Raw genomic sequence first — 21,242 nt, forward strand, 5'->3', positions numbered from 1 at the left:
GCATCATCGTTCTACTTCGATTCACGTTTTTCCATATGCGACGCGTGCAACAGAAGACATAAGAATTAAATACTTTTTGCTCATTGTATTGTTAAATTGTGAATATAAATGATTCAGCACATCCGGCAGTTAACAATGCTGAATGTTGATTGCAATAATTAATTCTACAATTATTGCATTTAATTGTAGTATTTTTTTTTTTTTTAGTGTAAGGATTATTTAGTTAGACTCGTCAGTTTATATGCTATTTCGCTTTAATTTCGCTATTTCGCTAGCATTTTGGAACGTATCCCAAAATTTCCTACAGGCGTATCCCGAGTATTTTAAATCCCTTTTTATCACGTGATTAAGGTAAGGTGCCATAAAATAATTAGCTGCAATTAACTTAGCACTGAGCCGTGCTTGTTCGGAGTGCTACGGCATTAGTTCGTGTAATAATGACTCGCTGCGATAATAAAAGTCCGGGCTGTCTGCTGCTGTGAGTTAAAGATTTATTCTTAGGTCTCTGGAAATACTTTAGAGCGAGATCACTCTCAACTTCATTGGCCAATTTATATAACCGGGGAGTTATTATGGCAAAACAATGCCGTGTGTACATTTTGCACATAAGGCAGCGAAACAGCATTTTAATACTGCTTAATTTAGTTACGAGATTTTTATTAACAGTCAATTATCGTATCTTTTCAAGGTACATAAACAATCTTAAGAGTAATTAAAAATATTATTATGTTTGGTTTGGAAGATTGCGCTTATTAATGAATTTAAATATTTAGGCCATGGCAAATCCAGCGAGTGTGTGTTATACCTCTTCACTTGCGCAGACTCAAGATAATCACTCATCACTCCAGGTAAGATAAAATCTTTTTTTTTTCGTTCGAGTCTTAACGCAGCCATGTTCCCTGAAAAATTGTGATCTTCATACCTCAGGTGTTCTACGATTAAGTTTTATATTTGTTATTACTATTATTGAGAGATGTCTACTTTATTATTATTTTTTTTTTTTTTGTCTTTCTCGCAAATTCTGATGCAAGGAGTTTAAGGAAATTTCGAATACTTGATTGCGGTAGCAATAATATAGACTGGTGAATATTGATTGGAGTACAGCAGTGGGGTCGGGGGAACGTTAAAGATAATTGAATAACAATAATTCAATAGTGATATCTATCCGAGTATCAGATAACAGTAATTTTGCACTTTTCTCCATCTTTGTCGCATGCTGTTTAATGGTGATTGATTGCAGTGTGCGTGTGTGTGTGTGTGAAGAGAGAGAGAGAGAAAAGAAGGCTCATTTTTTCATTAGAAAAACCTCACTTCTTTCCTAATAAAACATTCACATACCTATAAATAGAAATGCGCCTTCGGTCACATGATTAACACGTTTAAAACCCGATTAACAGTTAAGCGATTTTAGTGGTTAGAATCGGTACGCAAATTTTGTCCTCCTAATAAAATAGAGCAAATCGACATATATTTTTCATATTTCTGTACGAGTATACGGAAACAAATAAATAGACCTCCACCAAAATGGCAGTCGCTTCCAGTAATGCTGATCTCGTCCTTGATACATTTTAAACTCGTTACAAAGTGCTCTTCGGTTTCAGATGCGGACCCTGTACCCACCAACCAGCATAAATGTTGCATTCCCATTTCTTGAAACCGTGCCTCCGACTGTTGCAGTATCACATCGTAGGTTATCACGCCGACACTCTTAACTGAATCGCTTCCGTAAAACGTCCACCGTGAGCAACACAGAAGTGCCTGGAATGTGAATCTAATGTTTGGTGTTCATTTTTCCCAGACACTTCGAAAAGGAGTGTTGGCTCAAATAAGGAAAAGCATCCTTACTCCAACCCGCGACTGCCACCTCTTTTTTACAGATAAAAAAAATAAGAAGACATTCTTGCAAATAAAACGCAGGCAGCTTCTTAATTTTTTATGTCTCCCATTCAGAAACGGTTGTGAAGCTAGAGCACAGTAAATCTATAGTGCAGTTGAGCTCAGGACGTTTTCCACTTTATAGATGTTTTTGTACTTCTTTATTTATTTTTACATAATCCAAAACTCTTCTCTAGAAATCAAAGATAAAACTTTTTCAAGTTAATTCAGGTCTTCAATAAGCAGAACAATATTCCCACACCCAACAATGTTAATTCATCTCATATTTGAAAATAATCAGAAACATCAGCATGCTTAGTTTTACTAATTGAGTTCATTACCACAATCTACAATTGGCCCCAATACCCCGGAGCAGTTTTTCTTGACTTAGAAAAGGCATTCGACAAACTATGGCACTTTGGACTGCTATACAGGCTAATTTTAGCCGGCATTCCACTGGATCTGGTCCACCTTATTATAAAGTCATTTCTTTATGGCAGACAAATGCAAGTCAAACTAAATGATATATTATCTACCCGGCGACGAATCTTGGCCGGAGTGCCTCAAGGGTCCCTTCTGACACTGAGACTTTTGTCGATTTACATGGCAGACATACCGCATAATCCAATGTCATTCCTCTATGTTGACGACACAGCTGTACTAGCCAGATCTCTTAAACCGCATCTTATCACCAAGAAACTACAAGAAAACCTGCTGAAATTAGAGGCACTCTAATTGGGGATTGCAAATAAACCCTCAGAAGAGTATCGCCATGCTCTTCACTAAAAACTCAATATCTCCTAAAGAAGACATCTTCTTATTTAATATCAAAATTCCCTGGAAAGCAGAAGCCAAATATCTCGGTGTACTGCTGGACAGAAAACTAACCTTCAGTCCACATACAAAAGCCTCATGTACAAAGGCATCAAAAGACATAGTATAGCTCTACCCTCTTATCAATAGGAATAGTAAACTAGATACCAAATCAAACTGCTCCTCTACCAGTCGATGATTCGTCCCATTATTACTTATGCGTCCCACGCCTGGAGCTACACTTCAAGTACAAATATCCTTAAACTGCAGAGAGTGCAAAACAAATGCATATGCATGATTTTAAATGGGCCATGGTATATCAGAAATGTTCAACTTCATCGGACACAAATATCCCTTATATCTACTCTTTCCTGCAATCTTTAGCAGTAAAGGTCTTCTCAACATCGTCTTCACATCCAAAGAAGCAACAAACTATGATGAATCGGATTTCCCCAAATATAGGAGACCTAAGGCCATCCTAATTCCTAATGAGGATCTATAACTCGCACCAACTCGGGCAGAGCACTTAGCTCATAAACTTTCCCCTTCACAGCAACTTTATCAGATAGCAGGGATTATAAAAGCATTTTGCTTCACCCTTATAGACAGTAACGTTTTGTGTTTTGCATGCTTGGTTTTGTAACGTGTTGGTCGTCTAACCATTGCAACCTGTTTTCTTCGTAAATCCTAGGAAGAAATCCAAAACCAGTTTACAGTGCATTATTTAAAAAAAAAAGCTCCTTCCTTTAATTTAGTCCTCCCCTTTATTTTGTTTGAAATTTGACGAATGATCCAACTCGCATTGAGCTGTCTGCGGAAACAAGGAAAAGTGTGGATATTCTTTTATGTGCAATCTATGCCATGAATAGATTATAAAACAAGAGTTATATCATCTAGGATCCTTACCCTAAATATATTTTTATGTCGTCGCTCCAAAATCCTTTCAAAAAAAAAAAAAAAAAATTAATAAAAATAAAGTTTGTATGAAGATTTCAGCTTCGCAATTAAAACAGGAGATTGCAATTTAACAAACGCCAGCCCATCTGTATCGCTAAATTGAAATAGATTCTGTCCAATGGATGAAAAAGAAAAATTAGGCTACTAATTGTCATTCATTCGACTGGGAGTTTTATTGAACGAGTATTGCTCTTTATTGGATTTTTTCCCCCACATTCAGATGAAAAGAAAGAAAATGAAAAAATACAACTTTCAGTTATGCTGTATGCCTAATTTAATTCTCAATTCAAACTTTTGAAAGGATTTTATATTATCGCGGATTGGCAGCAGATAATTTTATCATGGGTAATTGCATTTGATGCGAATTTCACAGGTAGGGGGCGCACCGAACAGTGAGTTGCAATTTCATTGTTGTAGTCCAAGTATTAAGCTTTTCACTGACATTTTACGTGTATTAAAAAAAAAACAGAGATTTTATGCGAATTCATGTTAGATTTTGCAAATGATTCTACTCATTGATTTAAATGTTATTCTGAATGTCACTGCATAGCATAATATTTTTTTATTATTATTATTATTAAGCATCTATACAACGTCTGTCGTACGCACGAGCGTGTATGTTGTGCTCTCGTTCAAAGGTAGGAGGTACTCTAAACCCTTAACACTGCCGTGACTTAGCACGTGACTGCCTAGCTGTTAAAAAGAATCTCGGATTGTGAGCAAAAGGAATTAATGCAAATAGACTTTTTGTATGAAGGTAATCCACGTGAAAATTGTACGAAATGTCTTAGGCTTAGCGGCTGAGTTGATAATCGATTGGTTTTGGTTTGTTTGTTTCGAAGAATAATTAAGAAATCTGTGAAGTGATAGATTGTAGGAGAAGGACGTGCATATGAGAATACATCCCAAGAAAGACGGAGAATGGGTTTTAGGGATAACACAACCATTGAGAAAAAAACACAAAGAGAGAGACGTTGGCATGAATCCAAGTACAGACAATAACAAGGCGAAACAGAAGGCGAATTGCGTATAGTTTGTCTTTTTGGAATGGAAATGTCGTCTTTCGAACAAAACATATAACGCAGAGATGCACTGGTCGAAATAATCGGCAAAATATGCAAGTCCAGAAAGAATGGAAGTAATTTAATTCTGTTTTGTGACAATGCAGATAAACCAGCCAACGTTTTGCCTCTCATTGACGTCAAAACCAAGACAGCATTTGGGTGGGAAAATATTGGCTCTGACTTCTGTGTAGGATAAAAATGTCTTCTGATAAATTGCTCAGAAAATAAGTTGTCTTAGTAATACTTTTCTGGTTTCTTGTAAGAATATTTGGAGTTCCCAACCACCAAGTTGTACTTTTACACACACACACACACGCATCAAAATTCCCTTCGCTCTTTCTTACAGAAATATTTCCAATTAAGAAATTCAATTCAGATATTGTTAAATCATAGGTCCTTCGATATTTTTAATTTGTCACAAAAATAAAAACCACTATGAGATTGAAATTACATTCAGTGAACGACTTATGTCAAAATCTACACGCAAATGATGTTTTTTTTTTCGGCATATCAACATTAACAAATGACAGACGAGGCCTCATTCTTTCTCATCCTGCTTTGCTGTAATGTGTCCTTGCATGTCTCTTCCATACATCTGTTACACATCGCCTAGAAGTGCCTTGGAATAACAAAAGAATCCATTTGCTCATATTCAGGTAACAGAATTCTCCGAAGATGTCACGCATGTACATTATCTAAATTGCAAAGATAGTCCCATCCAACTTTATATATATATATATATATATATATATATATATATATATATATATATATATTTATCCAAATATAAGGATAAAATATTTTCCTTATAGGATAAGGATATTTTTCTTATCCAAACTTTTCCTTCTTTGTAAGTTATCGTCTTTTTTTTAACTAATCTTTCGATTATTCCAACTGCTGGAGCAAAAAATCCTATGCATTCTGTCACCGTATCTTTTCCCCTTCATCATTTTATCTATGTGGTACATTTCAGATATCATTAATAAACGATAGCTTTACTAGCTTGTTTTGGTAAGAGCAACAAATGCTTCAATCTATTTAGACCCCTGTAATGGAAACCATAAAGTTTCTTGTATGATGATGGTATGTAAGGCCAATCACTGCAGGGTGATGTGGATCTAATTTAGATAGGACAAACTCTACAGGGATTGCAACTGTACGGGTAGTATGATAATACAATAAAGATAATGCAAATAATAAAGAAGTAATTATTTTCCTTAAAGTTATGTGCGATAAAGTCAGCCTTAGGAATTATGTGCAATACTTGACTAATTTCTTCTGCTATCTGCACACTCACTTACGATCAATAGCCAAGTTGTTCAACAGGAAAAAAAAGCAATTACAGCAGCGAATTATAACCATAATTAGCAGTCCAGAAATTCTTTAAAATGAAAATGTAATCAAACGTTTTGACTTTTGCTTTACTGTACTGTTATCTACTAATAAACACACAATAAATTATTTATTTTAATACTATTTTATTATGACTTATTGAAAACTATGAAATAAATAATCACTATAGAAGCGGTTGTGTGGAAACATTTCTAAATAGAAGCGCAACGTAAAATTTAAGTAATTTTATCAATAGAATATGGGAAAACAATAACTAATTTAAAAAATATGTAAATATTTGTTTGTTTATTTTGTCTCCGACCAGATTAAGGTTGCACGAGAGAGGATACATGTGTAAGATCAAAACTGGGAAGTTTCTCGTACTGCTAGTTGAATGTAAATGATACGCGCTCAACTAAACATTATGAAATATCCTATTGCGTAATATTTATTACCCATGAATACCCTTAATACAGCTTTCCTTCTCCCTTCAGGTGATATTATTGTAATGAAGCTAAGACGCAATGCTGAGCAATTAAAACAAACTGCCCATCACAGACGAAAAGCCAACTATTGATAATTTTAATGGTTAAAATCTGGGGATGTATTACCTACGAGAAGAATATAAAGGGTTATTCCAAATCTTGGAACATTAACACTAAACAGATAATAAAATAGTTTAGACAATTTTATTCTAAAGTGTGGTCCTCGCACGGTTTGGTTTTAAGAAAATATATAAACGCAGTATGAGATGGCGACAGAGAAAATCAGCTATAAAATAAAAGAATATTCTAATATTTTATTTTTATTTATTACTCCTGTTTTTTTTTGTCTCTTTAATCTTTCTCATCTTGCTTTTCTTTAACCATTCTGTATCTAAACAGAGTTAATGATAAGTTAGAAAAATTGAACTATTTCTGTTTAAAAAAATCCCTACATATACAGGGACATTTTAATCACGTCGTATTTCACAAAAGAGTCAAAGCAATTTTGTCACAAAACGGTTTACTTCTGTTGCTTTTCAAAAGAAATAGCAACAGTGGATGCAGTCAGTGGAAAACGGGTTGTCAAATAACAAAGATAGTTTGCAACCTCGTTTTCTTTCTCTTTTATAAGACGCTAAAAACACCTGTGATTTTGCTGATTAGGTTAGAAAAGATAAGGAGCACCATTTCTAAAAGTGAACAAAAGATTGCCTTTTGATTACACTGAAAAACATCAACGAAAAACTAAAGAATAAAAAACAAATACAATCTTTCAACGGCCAAGTTGTTCTCTTTGCTCACACATTGTGCCTAAGTGCTGATTGTCATGACAACCGGATGTGTTTCGAAATAAATTCCTGTGTACGTCAGAAAAAGACAATCGCTATCTGGAAAATGAGTGGATGCTAGATTGGTTGCAAGCCAGAAATGCCATAAAGTGAAATTTTATGACTTTAATAAAACAAAATTTTATTTGAAATTGGAAACCTCTTTGAAGGTTTCAAGTAGTTTCATCCTTTGTTGCGGGGGTAATCCCGTAACATATTATTCTGTAACTCGACTCATTCTGAGAAAAATGGCGAGAAAAGCACAACTGGAAGATACGCTTTATTTTAGAGAGCAAATAAATTTCGTTCCAGAGAAAGAGTTATTGAAAATCTCTTACGTAATACTAAAAGTCTTATATCCGACTTAAAGACGACACTAACTTTATCGACTTGTTGTAGTCTTGTTTGTTTATTATATTTAGTTGGCAGAGCTTTAAGCATTCCACTAATGCGTTCGTATTTCGAATCTACATATGAACTATCATTTGAACAGTGCTTGCTTCTTTTTATTTAAGTATTTCATGTCGAAAATCCATCCGTTCCTCGTAAATTCAATGTTTATATTTCTATTTTGAACTGCGTGTATGTTGACAAATAATTTCTGACTCCTATAACTGGAACAATATAAGCTACAATAATATTTTATAGTCTCCTCATTAACGTTATTAAAGTTCAATATCTCATTATTCACTGAGGATTGCAGCAATTAAAATATTACATTAGCGCACTAAATTTAATATAATTATTTCGTTAGCTTCCAGCATTGGACGTCTCTTTCACAAAAGTTTAACCTGAAGAGACTTTTTGTTTTTAATTTTTGTTATGAATCTTAATTTTAGTTTAAGATTTTTTTTTAATGATGGGAGAAAGCATATCAGGACTATTAAGTTATATTTGTAACAATCTTAGAGGCTAAAAATATTCTTTAAACGAACATCATTAAAAGAACTGGGCGATGGACTGAGTCCTTGACTCTTTATCCCGTCATCTGAATGAAGTAAATCTGTGTGGATTGGGTGTTATTGAGCTAAACGCTATGGTCATGGCTGGGTAACGGCAATAGCCGAGCCTCAGTTAAAACTTCATTGGCTACAGCATTGCCATTTGTTATGTTACCCTAGAAGCCCTAAAAAGAACTTTTACAATCGTTCATCGAACATCATTAAAATGGGTGGCATTTACTTATTTTTATATGTCAAGTAAATAAACTCAAAAGGTGTTTTAAATAATATCTGAATTTTCAGAAATTATTAAAAAATGTTCATCAAATTCTTAATAAATAGAGATTATTATAGATCCATCTATATTTTATAGACAACTATAAAAAAGTTTAAAGAATTCGAATTTACCAAAGAGCATATGAGAATGTAGGCTTCAATATCTGAATTGGCTTGGTTTACAGTATTACACATACCGGTCATGTTTCTGTATACGCATGCATTGCCAAGACCAATTCGCTCGTATTTCTTGTGCATAGTTCGGCGAGATATGGGTTGGGTTGCTGCACACATGAAGTTTTTTTGTCCGTACAAGACTTCTCAGATCTCTTTCCAGACATACTGTTTTAGGACAAGTTGCGCCTCTTAGACAAGCTGTGTGGGTTATTTTTCCACTGATTAAACACCGGAATACCTCACTTTTTTAGAAACCAGTCAGCTCTGCCGTTTTCAAAAATGTTTATTACAAATAATATTCTGAAAGTCCATCTTTATTAGAATCAAAATATAAAAGGACTAATAGTTATCCTTCTGTCCACTAGAGACCGCTTTATTTCCCAATCCCATTTTTTTGTTTGTTATTATTGCCTTTATCACTGGTGTTCCTCAAACATTGATTAGTTCTTTCTTGAGTCAGCAACGCTTTATTATCCGCTATTTTCAACCATCCATCGGAAGAATTTTCTTTTATTTGTTAGCGATGGTGACTCCCATTAGCATATAATTGAATTTTCATCGAGTATTGATCATGTCTGCATTGAGATAAATTCTATTAAACGAGTCTGTCAACATTTACCAAACGACAAACCGAAGCCCATTTGTTTCCATTATTCGGCGAAGTAGAAGATTCTCCAGAGGAGACCACAACGTGCACATATGGGGGGGGGGGGGGGGGAGTGCCATAATGGATATCTTACGGTAATGGAGTCAGCGTTTGAAAAATGCGTGTGGAAAACGTAAAAACGACAGAGTGAAAGCAAAGTCGAAAGGAATTAAGCAACATACGAAACGGACGTAGAAAAATGTTCTATGGAGGAACAAAGGGATGCTTAAAACCGCACACAAAACATCGTCAGGTTGGATGATGGAAGCAGCGAGCGATATAATTCAAACGATGAAAAGTTCTAAGAGCCTTGCGAGAAAGAATGCCGAAAAACTGACTGTGTTAGTGTTTCATGTTGTATTTATATTTGTCTATTTTCATTATAATATTTTTCTCTCTTTTTTTCCTTTTTCCTCTCCTGTTTTTTCCTCTCTTTTTTGCTTCCGTTTTTTTTCATCATTAAATTCTTATACTTCTGAGAGCCAAGCCTAGAAGTCGATGTTCGTTCGAATTTTGTAATATTTTATATTAATTAAGTCTGAGCAGCAAGTGGATCGGTCTTTACTCTTCGCACGTTGACAAATTAACCAACCCTAATAATCTCTGAATCATCGCTTGTGTACCGCGTTCTCATTATTTTTGCGTTGATAACAGGGATGTTTCTATATTGGACAGCAGCCAAGACTCTTAAAGCCTCGGAGTCAACATTGTTATTTCCAGTCTTCCTTATATAGTGTGGAGGTTACGAAAAATACCGCGCATGACTTTCTAATAGCTAATGAACCTCCCCCACCCCTCTTATCAATCTATTACTAGTTGAATAAGAATAGATTAATGTCCACAGGATATATATTCAACCAACAATTCCCTTCCAAATGGAAGAATGCGGGATAAAAAAACCTCATCAGATGATAATTTTATGAAATTATGTTGCATTTATAAAATCAAAATATAATAAGTTTCTCCTAAGAGCATTTATAAATGTTAAATAAAATATATTAAGAGACTCTATTGAATTATTCAATAGTGGTTGCTTTCATAATTTGTGGCGAAAATTATATCTAATCAAAATATTTTCAATGCTATTAAAAATGTCCTTGATATATGAACTATTATTTATATATTCCATTCAAGCTTTGATAAAAATTCAACTTAATTTCTCTCCTTCTCACCATTTTGGGTTTTCGAGGCCAAATAATAATCTTATCAATAATTACAAAAACATGAGCGTATTTAAAAAAAAAAAAATCGTATTTGTTTTGCGCATTTTTATTGAATTTTTGAACAAAATTTCAAACTCCATTACAAATGAGGTCAATGAAGAAATGAAGAATGGTTGCTATGACAACTGAACAATGAATACGACTTTCATGGACGCTATGATGTCATTCGCTAAATAATTACATATTTCTTGCCCCCTTTTGACTCTTCTTTTGGCATGATTCCACAGATAACAGCTGCTTCGCGTCAATCCACTATTAAATGTAAATAATAATAAGAAAAAACATACAGGTTGTACATTATTTCAATAGTGTTTCGAAGAGCTACAACTGACTTATTTAACCCTATCCTTATTGTTACTAAAATTGTTTCCCATTCTTTATACTATTCCTAATAAATCTTTCAAATATAATTGTTTAGATGCATTTGTTCAAATGATTACAGGGAAAAGATGACAAGCTCAAGCGAAATGCTCTGTTCTGTTCATTGTATTCGACTCAAAAATTATTGTTACACTAAATATCGAGAGAATAATGATTCACAAAAACTATAGTAATGGCACCTTAGCTTTTTTTTATTATTTTTTTATGTTATTCAATATATTGAAGCCTCACATTTGCCGTTTGGACGCTTTCACATAAGAAATCACTCTCCTCCCTACAAGAGTGCTAATCCATTTTCTTGTGTTTTTCTTCTAAAGTGTTGCTTTGGGGGAGGGGGGGGGAATAAGAGTTCGTAACGAGTGTGGTTTTGGTGAGGATGCTCTAATAAAATAAAAAAAAAATTAGCACAGCTGCTTACGAAGTTTACAAGAACATCCTAAGTTGGTAAAATCCCAATTTTGTATGCTTCTTGATACCAAATTAATGTAATCAAAATATCAAAAGAATTGTAGGGAATTTAATTTAAAATATTTTTCTGATAACGTTGCATGATATCAAATACTGAGATGCCCAAAAGTTATTTCGCTATTTAATTCTACAGAGGGACAAAGTATTGGATTCCACTTAATAGCCTTATTTTAATCAAATAAGCATAAATAGTCCATTATCCAAACTATTTGGAAGTAGAAAAAGAATTGTGCATTAAAAATAGCCTTTCTTTTTATTTCCGGAATTCCATTATGCTTGTTTAACAGGGAAAGGACCCCCCGCTCCCTTGAGTCGAGTATATTGCACTGGGAATTGGTAGTTGGTTCAGATGAACGTGGGATTCCCGTGGGCAGAATGCCAAATATGCCCTGGGAGGACCACTGGGCTTATTTTATTTCTGAACAAAATTTACATTCTACTGTACGAAGTTAAAATAAAAGCAAAAAAAAAAAAATATTCTAAAATAATCCGGCAGGTATTAATTACTTGCTTTTATCAATAATCTTTAATTTAAACAAAAAATATACAAAGAAAGAAAGAAAGAAAGAAAACGAAACAGATGGGAACAGCAAATGCTTCTAGTGATGCCAAAACCTTTACAAAATAGGCAGTTTAGGGTTATAAGAAGAACAATAATAGGTGGCGATGGACATCATCTCCATTTTAAAATTATGTCGCGATTTTATGTTTAAAATATTGTTCATAGACAGATTTTTAATAATTTACAACAATAAACCGATTACTGTAAGCATAGGATTGTGAATATACAATTACTGTATAAGATGTTTATTTTTGTGAGCGGCAAAATATGTTCTGTTTCTTGGTCAAGTGAGGTTTTGTGCTATTTTAAGTGTGTTTGTTAGGGGTGACGTATTTAAGAAAATGGTGAAAGTATTCTGTGGAACCATTGGTATCAAATCAGAGCTGGTAAAAAAAAGAAGTTGAAGCAAGTATGATGACGTCATTGGCTTATGAGTCAGAAAAAACGTGTGTAGTCACAAAACGAATACGTGCAGGAGGACCCGAACCTGCTATTGAACATCTGTAAATAAATGTCTATTAAGTCTTATGTTGATCTGTCCGTTTTGCCAGTGAGAATGATTAGAATCAAATCAGAAGCAACTAAGGCTTTAAAGAAGTCAGTATAGGATGTCTATTCGTTGCATGCGTTTTTAGGCAGTTTGCCTCTTCAAAGTGAAACCCACTTCCTCCATATAATATGTGCCAATCGAATAGCCAATTCAAAGTTCCCCGGAAATGCATTGTGTTGTCTACAAGACAACACTATCTCTTTTGCATGCCTTAATTATTATTATTATTACTATTATTACGGGCAACTCCAGGGAGTCATTAGACTCATCGAGGGAGGCCGCAAATCATATTCATCACAACTATCTGACATTCATACAGTATCTATCATACCTCGCCTTAAACTCATTCACTGTCACAGCATCCACTACAGACTCAGGGAGCGCATTCCACTCATTCACTACTCTAAAAGTAAAGAACCCAGCTCTAACACCTTTACTAACCACACTTTTGCCCAGTTTCCATGGATGTCCCCTAGTCCTCCCACAACCAGCCCTGTTCTCAAAAATATTCTTAACTAATAAAAGCATTTAGAGCTCACTACTCGATAGATAGTTATATTTTTATTTATACTATAAATAATAGCGGTAGTTGGAAATTACACAAAATTTCATAATTAACTGGGTCATATCTTAATACTAGCAATTACCCTTAAAGAAAGCGACCAATAATTAAATGCAAAGTGAATCAAAACTTCGCATTTAAGAAATTAATCGTAGCCTACGATATTCCCCCAATGAAATGGAAATATTATGCAAAATTTGGCAGTAGTGGGATCAGCTGTGAAAATTTATATCCGAACCAACAAAGAGATATTCTTTCTTATATTTGAGATGCTAATAAATCCATTTTTAAAATGCACTGTTTGGGAGCTGCATATGAATGAAGTTAAATAGAAAGCTTTTTGCAGAAAGACATATCGCGTCTATAATTGTTCATTTTAATATACCCCAGGGACATTCTAAGCTTCTTTGTGAAGCCTTTCTTGGTTTAAAATATAATATTTCAAATTTAGTGCACGTAAGTCGATTATTTTACTTGAACTAATCAAGAAATCTTCACACTTGGTCTTTTAATTGCTTGAATATTGCAGAAAACATTTCTAATCAAGGATAATTTCAACTAATAATAATGAAGAACGTATTCTGTCTTCAAAGATCACATCCATTCATTTATAATTTTATTAGGCCACCGCAAGTATGTTCGCTACCAATGCGCTAAATTATATTCAAGAGAATTTACTTATTAAAATGGATTTTAATTAATTCAGAGAGTTGAGTTTCTTAGCAAACTTTGTACTTCTCTCAGATAACTTTCACCAAATTAATTACTTCAGAATAATAAAGATCGCTGTCCCGAAGTAAATAATTCAGTTAAGAATATTGGCTAATTATTTAAATATCTAACAATGCACCTCCTTCTACCTCTAACGCTATGACATCCAAGCTAGAGACTTCCGAACAATTAAAATAGACTCATTGTTATAAGAACAATGGAAACAGGATCCAATTTTATCTCATTATTAGATAATTGAGTAATACTGATGAGAAGTACGTATTGATGAGAAGCCCATGTACGGTCCCGACATCTCGTTATAGTAATGACACTAACTGATTGAGGACAAGAGATAACACTTGCTTATTATTGATTGATTTGAAAGTGGCAACTGGCATCAGAAGAATGCTTTGCTGGTAAAATATTGTATTCATGTCAAAAATAGATTCTCTGTTGTCAAAAGATCTTGTTTGAATTAAGGCGGGCAGCTAACTGAAAGGCAGTGATGGATGATTTATAAAGATAAGATCTCTGTCTGTCTCACACACACACACGGTTGTCGTATTTGCTATTGTTTAGTTTAGTCATTGTTTAGAGTAAGATCAAAATGTATTATTTAAATAAATAATATTTAAAAGTTCATTGTTGTCAGTTTATCATTATTATGCATGTGCAACTTAAACACAATACAATACGGAGCATATTATTCAGTTTTTAAAACTCTTTCTCAATTGATGCCAGTTTAAGTGAATGTTTAATGATTTTGGCGCTCTTATCAACCTATGAGTGATGATACACGGATATTGCTCGGGATGCTGATTAATGTTCAGATGTGCTTTATCATCAGTAGTTCATATTTGAATTTATTGCAATCGATTTCTTCGAACCTGTTCTTCGTTAGTTGTTCTAGCGATTATCCAATTGGATGGTTCATTTCTAACACACACACACACACACACACATGCATATAATTAATAATTATATATGAAATGAATTAATATTGGGTTAATAGTTAAAAAGCTAAAAAAAATCCTAACTAATCGAAAAAATTATCCTTGTACTTGCAGTAATATTAACATACAATATTGACTAGATATCACAGGTAAAAAAATCATAAATTTAGCTTTTATCATAATTACTATAACTGGTCAATTATCATAATTGCCTTTTGTTTTAAAGCGATACTCTCGCTACAATGCAAAACAAACAACATGAGTGATCAATTGCTTTCTCTGGGAGTGTCATATTACTCAACGAAGTGATAGCTATACATGCACTACTTTTAACGCGCAGCATTAAATTTGACAACGTGAAGGACGTCGTCAAATTTTCATGCCGATAACTTTTGGAAAAAATAAACAAAACAAAAGATTATTCAATGATGATGTTCAGTAAACAATAGAACAGCACAGCAACTGGAAATTAGCATCAGAGGAGGATACAGTCAAAAATAAAACTCTTGCAATCAATAGCGCTGTTAACTGCGACTTCTTCAATCAAAACAAAAATTGCTTTTTGTAGTATCACTTTATTGAAAACAGTTCTGATTGTATTCAGGATATGTGCAAAATTAATATTAAGTCTTGAGATTCAAATTCTCAATTCTTCTTCTTCTATCATAGGATTAAAATGTGGATTGAGGTCTTTAAAAATTAAATACCTTGAAAAAATCTATTTCATATTTATCCACGTTTCTGTTTCACATTACATTAAAAATTCCCACGGTTAGTAATACACAAGGACAAAAATATTAATCTTGATTCGAAAGACCTGAGTTCGATTTCCGTCAGTGACGTGAGGAACCTTTACATGGTCTCTTTCGACGAAAGGTGAGTTAACCGGTCTCATACGGGGGTGGAGGGTTTTTTCACCCGGAAACTCTGGTTTTAGGTCGTCCAGAACAGGCAAACTTGCCCCATGAACAGGACACACCGGGAGGCATGGGGCCAACCACCTTATCCTCGAGATGATCGCGGTTGTGAAGTCCACAGCTAAAGAATCTCAATGGTTCGTGAAAAGCTTAAGACAAAGCAAAAGCATTAATCTAAAGTCGGTGCTTGTTTTCTTTATGCAGACCTTCATGCTCAACTCGAATATTTCACCAATGCGAAGTATTGTAACGCTGGATAGAAATGATTTAAAATTTTGATCGATTTTAGTTTTGCATACAGGATGCTGTTGTTATTATTTATATACGATGTTATTCTTGTTGCATACAACAGCTGAAGCAACTAAGACTGCCGGTCAATGTAATGTCTATTAAGTGTGTGTGTGTGTGTGTGTGTGTGTGTGTGTGTGTGTGTGTGTGTGTGTGTGTGTGTGTGTGTGTGTGTGTGTGTTCTTCTGACCAGTTTATCTGTTTCGCAGGACGAAAAAACCTAATTTTGGGGAACAAAAATCTCAACCATTACCGTATACGAGACGGCTAACTCGCATTAGAAAACTCCCATGTAAAGTTTCTCGAATTCTAAACGGAATTTTCTAACCAGGCCATTCCAATCAATGGAATCGTAGATATCGACTAAACTACGGAAATTGGCGTTGTTATAAGCAATGAAAACAGCTTAAGAGGACCTTAGTAGCCCCTGTAAGTTCAGTTTACTACTGATGCGTCTTTCCAATTCTTTTGGTTAGAAAAACCTGGTTCGAATCCGGTATAGCACACGAAAGACTTTTCTGGTGAAGATGAGTATAGGCAGGACCGATTTGCCGTCGTAAACTCTCGTTGCTCATTTTGGAAAACAAGCAAATCGCCCAGAATAACACACCACACACACACACACGTCAGAGCCGTAGTTCCTTTGTCGTAATAACAATTTCTATTGAAATATTTAGCGCAACATACTGTCAGTAGAGGGCACTGTGACTGACATTTTACTCCTGAAGTTTGACGACTGCATTACTAGGAGAAATGAGGAAGTTTAGTATTGATGAGAAACCTAAAAGTGGGAGAATGGCCAAGGAATAATAGATCCCGAAAATTAAGGGAGTGGTATACGGATTTTGTTGTACCAGAATAGACGATCCCGAGATTCGATTGGAGTATGTTAATCGAAAAGATGACGAGAATCTGAAGGATTTCTCTTCCATTAGATTGCGTGCTATAACAGAAGAGGATAATCTCTCAATTCTTCTAACTTTTCATATCAGCTCATAACTAGGATTTTATTAATTCACTTTTCTATAACGCACTTTATTTTTAGAGTTAAAATATCTACAAAAGAATTTTAAATAAAGCAGACAAAGTCAGAAATTACCTTAAACTTACTATTGGTATTATTTTGACGTTCTAAATGCACAGTATAACCTTTCCAGATTATAATTATTTTCTCTAATACAACAGCATAGTCAGAGAACAGAAACAAACGACAAAAACACCTTTCCTTTCGATTTAATGCAACAGCAGAACTCGTTCTATTAAATCGAAAGGAAAGGTGTTTTTGCACTCAGTAATAAATCGTAACCACACACACCACCTGGTCATTCGTCCATCGCGAATGTTCTCTGTAAAGTTTTCCTAAGTCTGAAACAGAATCATGCGTTATAATTTAAAGTCTGCCATTTTGGAATCGAAACAGGAATCGTAGAGGACAAAACACATTCAAACTGTACGAAGAAGCAGAGCAAAAGCTTTTTAAATATTTCCATGCAGCATTGAATTCGTTCTGTTAAAATCATTCTTAAATTAATTCTGTCGATTTTAACCAGTAAGTCAACTGAATTACCAGATCATATATATGATATTTAGGTAGTTGTCTCCGTACGTAATTCAGTATGGACGATGCCCTTTGGTTGGAAATTCCTGGCTGGTTCTAATTCCGACTGAGAACTGAACATTTATCAGGGCTTATCAACTGACGGTGAGTTGGCCCGTCTCATACGGACGTGGTAGAATTTTGCCCTCCTGGAAACTCTAGGTTTTCGTTCCCCAAAACAAGCAAACCGGTCAAAGGAATACACGCAATTTACAGTCATAGTAGACAATACAGATAGGATTAACAACGTTATCGTAAGCAGAATTGTTTCTTTCTGAGTAGTCAAACTATCTGACTGTGAAAGGCCATTGATCCATATCGAATTACCAAGGGGAAATGGAGTCTAATATTTACAGATTTTAATAAGATCGTTGATTGAGTAAGTCACTTTGGATTACTTAATGAAAGTGAATATGATCGGTAATTTAAAAACAAATATTGATATCAATTGAATAAATAATTATTTTGGGGTAGAGAGCGTTTCTTTAATATTGATATTAGTGACGTGCTTGGAAAACCAAGAATAAAAGTAGCGGCTTTGCAGAAATCTTTACATTGGGTGTATGTTCATGGGGGCGGGGGGAGAATATTACGAGTATTTCATGGTCTCACGAGTATTACAAGATGAGCTTAAAGTTCATAATAACAGCTACATACATACTAAAGTTTAAAAAAGCTTCAAAAAGACACTGGTAATAATTAATTCCATCGCGATGTTTTTGTTGATTTTCTTCCGAAATGGTTCTTGACAGAAAGGGAAAAAAAAACTGACAGGTCCTTATCGAAAGCTGAAAAAGCGATTCAAAAGACGTAAACACCAAGACTGTAGCCAAGATGAAACATCACACAGAACAAAATCTGATACGACGTCTACTCCATCACTAGGGGAATTACAAGGGGGGAGGGGGAATATGACGAGGGAAAGGGATCAAATGTGCCATCAAAGAAAATATGACACATCCTCTGATCTTTGGACACCATTTACTTAGGAAAGAGCGATCGAAAAAGTTTGAAAAGAAGAGAAAATTTCAGTAGTGTGTAATACGTTGATATACAAGTATTGAAAAATGATTAAAATACCGAGAAAAATCGTACAGAACATTCGACATTAGATAAACGAAATAGTTAAAATACATATAAAGATAAAAACGTTATATATGAAGGAGACAGGGTTTCCCCTCCGGAAAAATAACCCGAGAATTCACGGGATTATCAGGAAATACGCAGCCCTTACAGCCTTATTTGCTTCGGTCTAAATTTTACCCATTCCAGTTTTTCCAATAAGCAGCGTGATGGTAGACTCAAAGATATTCACAATGATTCTAATTACAATCCACAGCGTATTGGTTGGAGAGCAAAGACGCTATCTATTCAACCACTTTCAAATTCCATCGTCTAGTTTACTTGACAATCTTCTAAATAGGCTTGGACTGTACATTGAACATCATCTGTAAATTATTTCAATTCTTGTTTCGGATTACTTTAATGTGTTACTAGACAAGGCAGGAATAGAGTTTGATTATAACAAAAACGTTTTTCTTGCAACTTACTCATATAATTATTACATAAATAATCAGATTTTGAAGGCAAAACAGGTATTGTTTCAATCGATCTATTGTTATTATTCGGCATTTTTGCAAGCTAGATTCTCATTGTTGCCCATTCTTTAGCTAAAAATACAAGCACGAATGGTAGTTCTATTTGAATCGGCTGTCTGACATTAAGACTGCGCAGCGGTAATTGTAGCAATGAATTTAGTTAATTTTAGTGCGTTTAAGCACCACTTCATCTATTGCATTACTTACTCTCTGTTTTCTTCGTTGTCATTAATGGTGGTGGTTCTCGTTGATCGATCACGTGACAAATGACACCTACCACGGCGTATAATGGAACAGACCAATCATTAAAGTCGTGGCTGTAGTGAAGTTAGGTGTTCGTACGACAGCTAGATGTGTTTCCTTAAATACGCCCTATAAATGATTCAATCGATGGGTGCTGCTTAGCTATTTTGGCACCTCGTTTGCTACAGGTCTTTGTTCATTACTTAAGGTTTCTGGTGGCAGTCGGAAAAGTGATTTTTTTGACACTTTTAACAGAGGTTAAGATAGGCGCAGTTTAGATTCAGCATGATTTGTTAGTCTTAATATTGCCCATTAATATCATTCATGACACACAATCTGTACCTCTCTTCTACCATGTACATATTTATATGCTTTCCTTTGAAGGAATATAAACTTTATCCGCGTATTCTTCAACACAGTTAATCGGAGATTAACACAGTTAAGATGAGCGTCAACATATCCGTACTTGTGATGGAAGAATAACTTTAGCGTAGCTCTTTTCTTGTAAATTTCTAGACTATCCTGGATGTGATGAGCTCTCCCTCCATCAGCCATAACATGGTATAAGAAGTGTTTGCTATTTTGTCAGCTTACAACTGGAAATACATCATGCTCACGACTGAATGGCCTTCTCATTGGTCAGAACACTTTTTTTTGGAAAGGATGTGATCACTTCTTTTCCACGAAAGACAGAGAGAAAGAAAGATAAATTGTCTCTTGAGTTCCTGTACAATTCTTAGATCATTTGGCAACTCAGTATAACCATCCAGCACAACACAACGGAAAAAGTTTGTACTTCAAATCTCCCACAGTTCAATACCCATACTTATCGGTTAATCAGACTATAGACAAAGCAACTGCAGCATTTCGATGATAAATTTCAAGATAAAAATGAATAAATAACCATAATTTTAGCTGTTTATTTCATCTATAAAAAGTCTTTCTTATCAAACATTTTTCGATATTTATTATGTTGAGACCTGCCACGATTTTAACTAATGACATCTCGTTATTCTGATGCATATCAATGTATACGTTCATGCACGCGCCTCCCACCCACAAATAGTTTTACCTCTAATAAGTAGTAGTAGACTAGCACGTCTAAAAATGTATTAAAATTATCAGTATTTCATTAGATTGATGAATGATCCGGCTTTCCAGAGAGCTAATACCATGAGGATCATATATTTTACGATTAATTAAATACCGCAGAAGTCAGCCTGAAGTGTTCAAAATAGATTTCTGGTTAAATATTTTACGAAACTTAACAAAAATTAATGATATCTGAACTTCGAACCAAGAACTTTGCTATTCCTGCTTAAAAGAATACTAAAAATGACCTTTATACGTGTATGAATAAAGGAAAAAAACTTAATTTTTTAAATTTAGTGAATATATTTACTCCTTTGTATTGTACTTGAAGGGACTGTACATTAGTTGTCAAATCTGAGTTCATATTTCTAAGAAAAAGCCTTTTCATTGAGGCATATAACAAATCAAGCAGGATACTGATGTCGACGTGCATGAATCTGGGCATTCACTGAGCATGAATCTCTACAGAACACTTTCATATGTTAAAAACATCCTCAATGCATTTAAGTGGAATGTTTTACTCCTCTATATTCATTTCCTTCCTCAAGTTTTGTACTGTTTGAACATCTTATCTTAATTGGTAAAGTTAAATCTGATAGACGTGGACACATTTAGAGCCTTTTCAGTATTTATGCTTAATTATATTCTTTTAGGAATTTAAAATATCCAAATTAAGAAAATATATTTAATAATAATTAAATATT

The 21,242-nt window shown here is 34.4% G+C and overlaps 1 protein-coding gene and 1 long non-coding RNA gene across 6 annotated transcripts in view; one reads left to right on the forward strand and one right to left on the reverse strand.

The window, feature by feature from the left end:
• Positions 1–21,242, reverse strand: part of LOC150092644 (potassium voltage-gated channel protein Shaker-like) — a 709,278-nt gene that overhangs the window by 529,225 nt on the left and 158,811 nt on the right. The gene's annotated exons all lie outside the window — the stretch shown is intronic.
• LOC150092645 (uncharacterized) overlaps positions 1–21,242 on the forward strand; it is a 405,687-nt gene that overhangs the window by 153,137 nt on the left and 231,308 nt on the right. Inside the window, exon 2 of the long non-coding RNA XR_016550501.1 lies at positions 774–848. This is a non-coding gene — a long non-coding RNA (uncharacterized LOC150092645). The remainder of the gene's footprint in view (positions 1–773; positions 849–21,242) is intronic.

Source organism: Typopeltis vanoorti, chromosome 25, assembly GCF_054136105.1.
Source record: "Typopeltis vanoorti isolate ZY-2024b chromosome 25, IOZ_Tvanoo_1.0, whole genome shotgun sequence".
NCBI classification, from domain to species: Eukaryota; Metazoa; Arthropoda; class Arachnida; order Uropygi; family Thelyphonidae; genus Typopeltis; species Typopeltis vanoorti.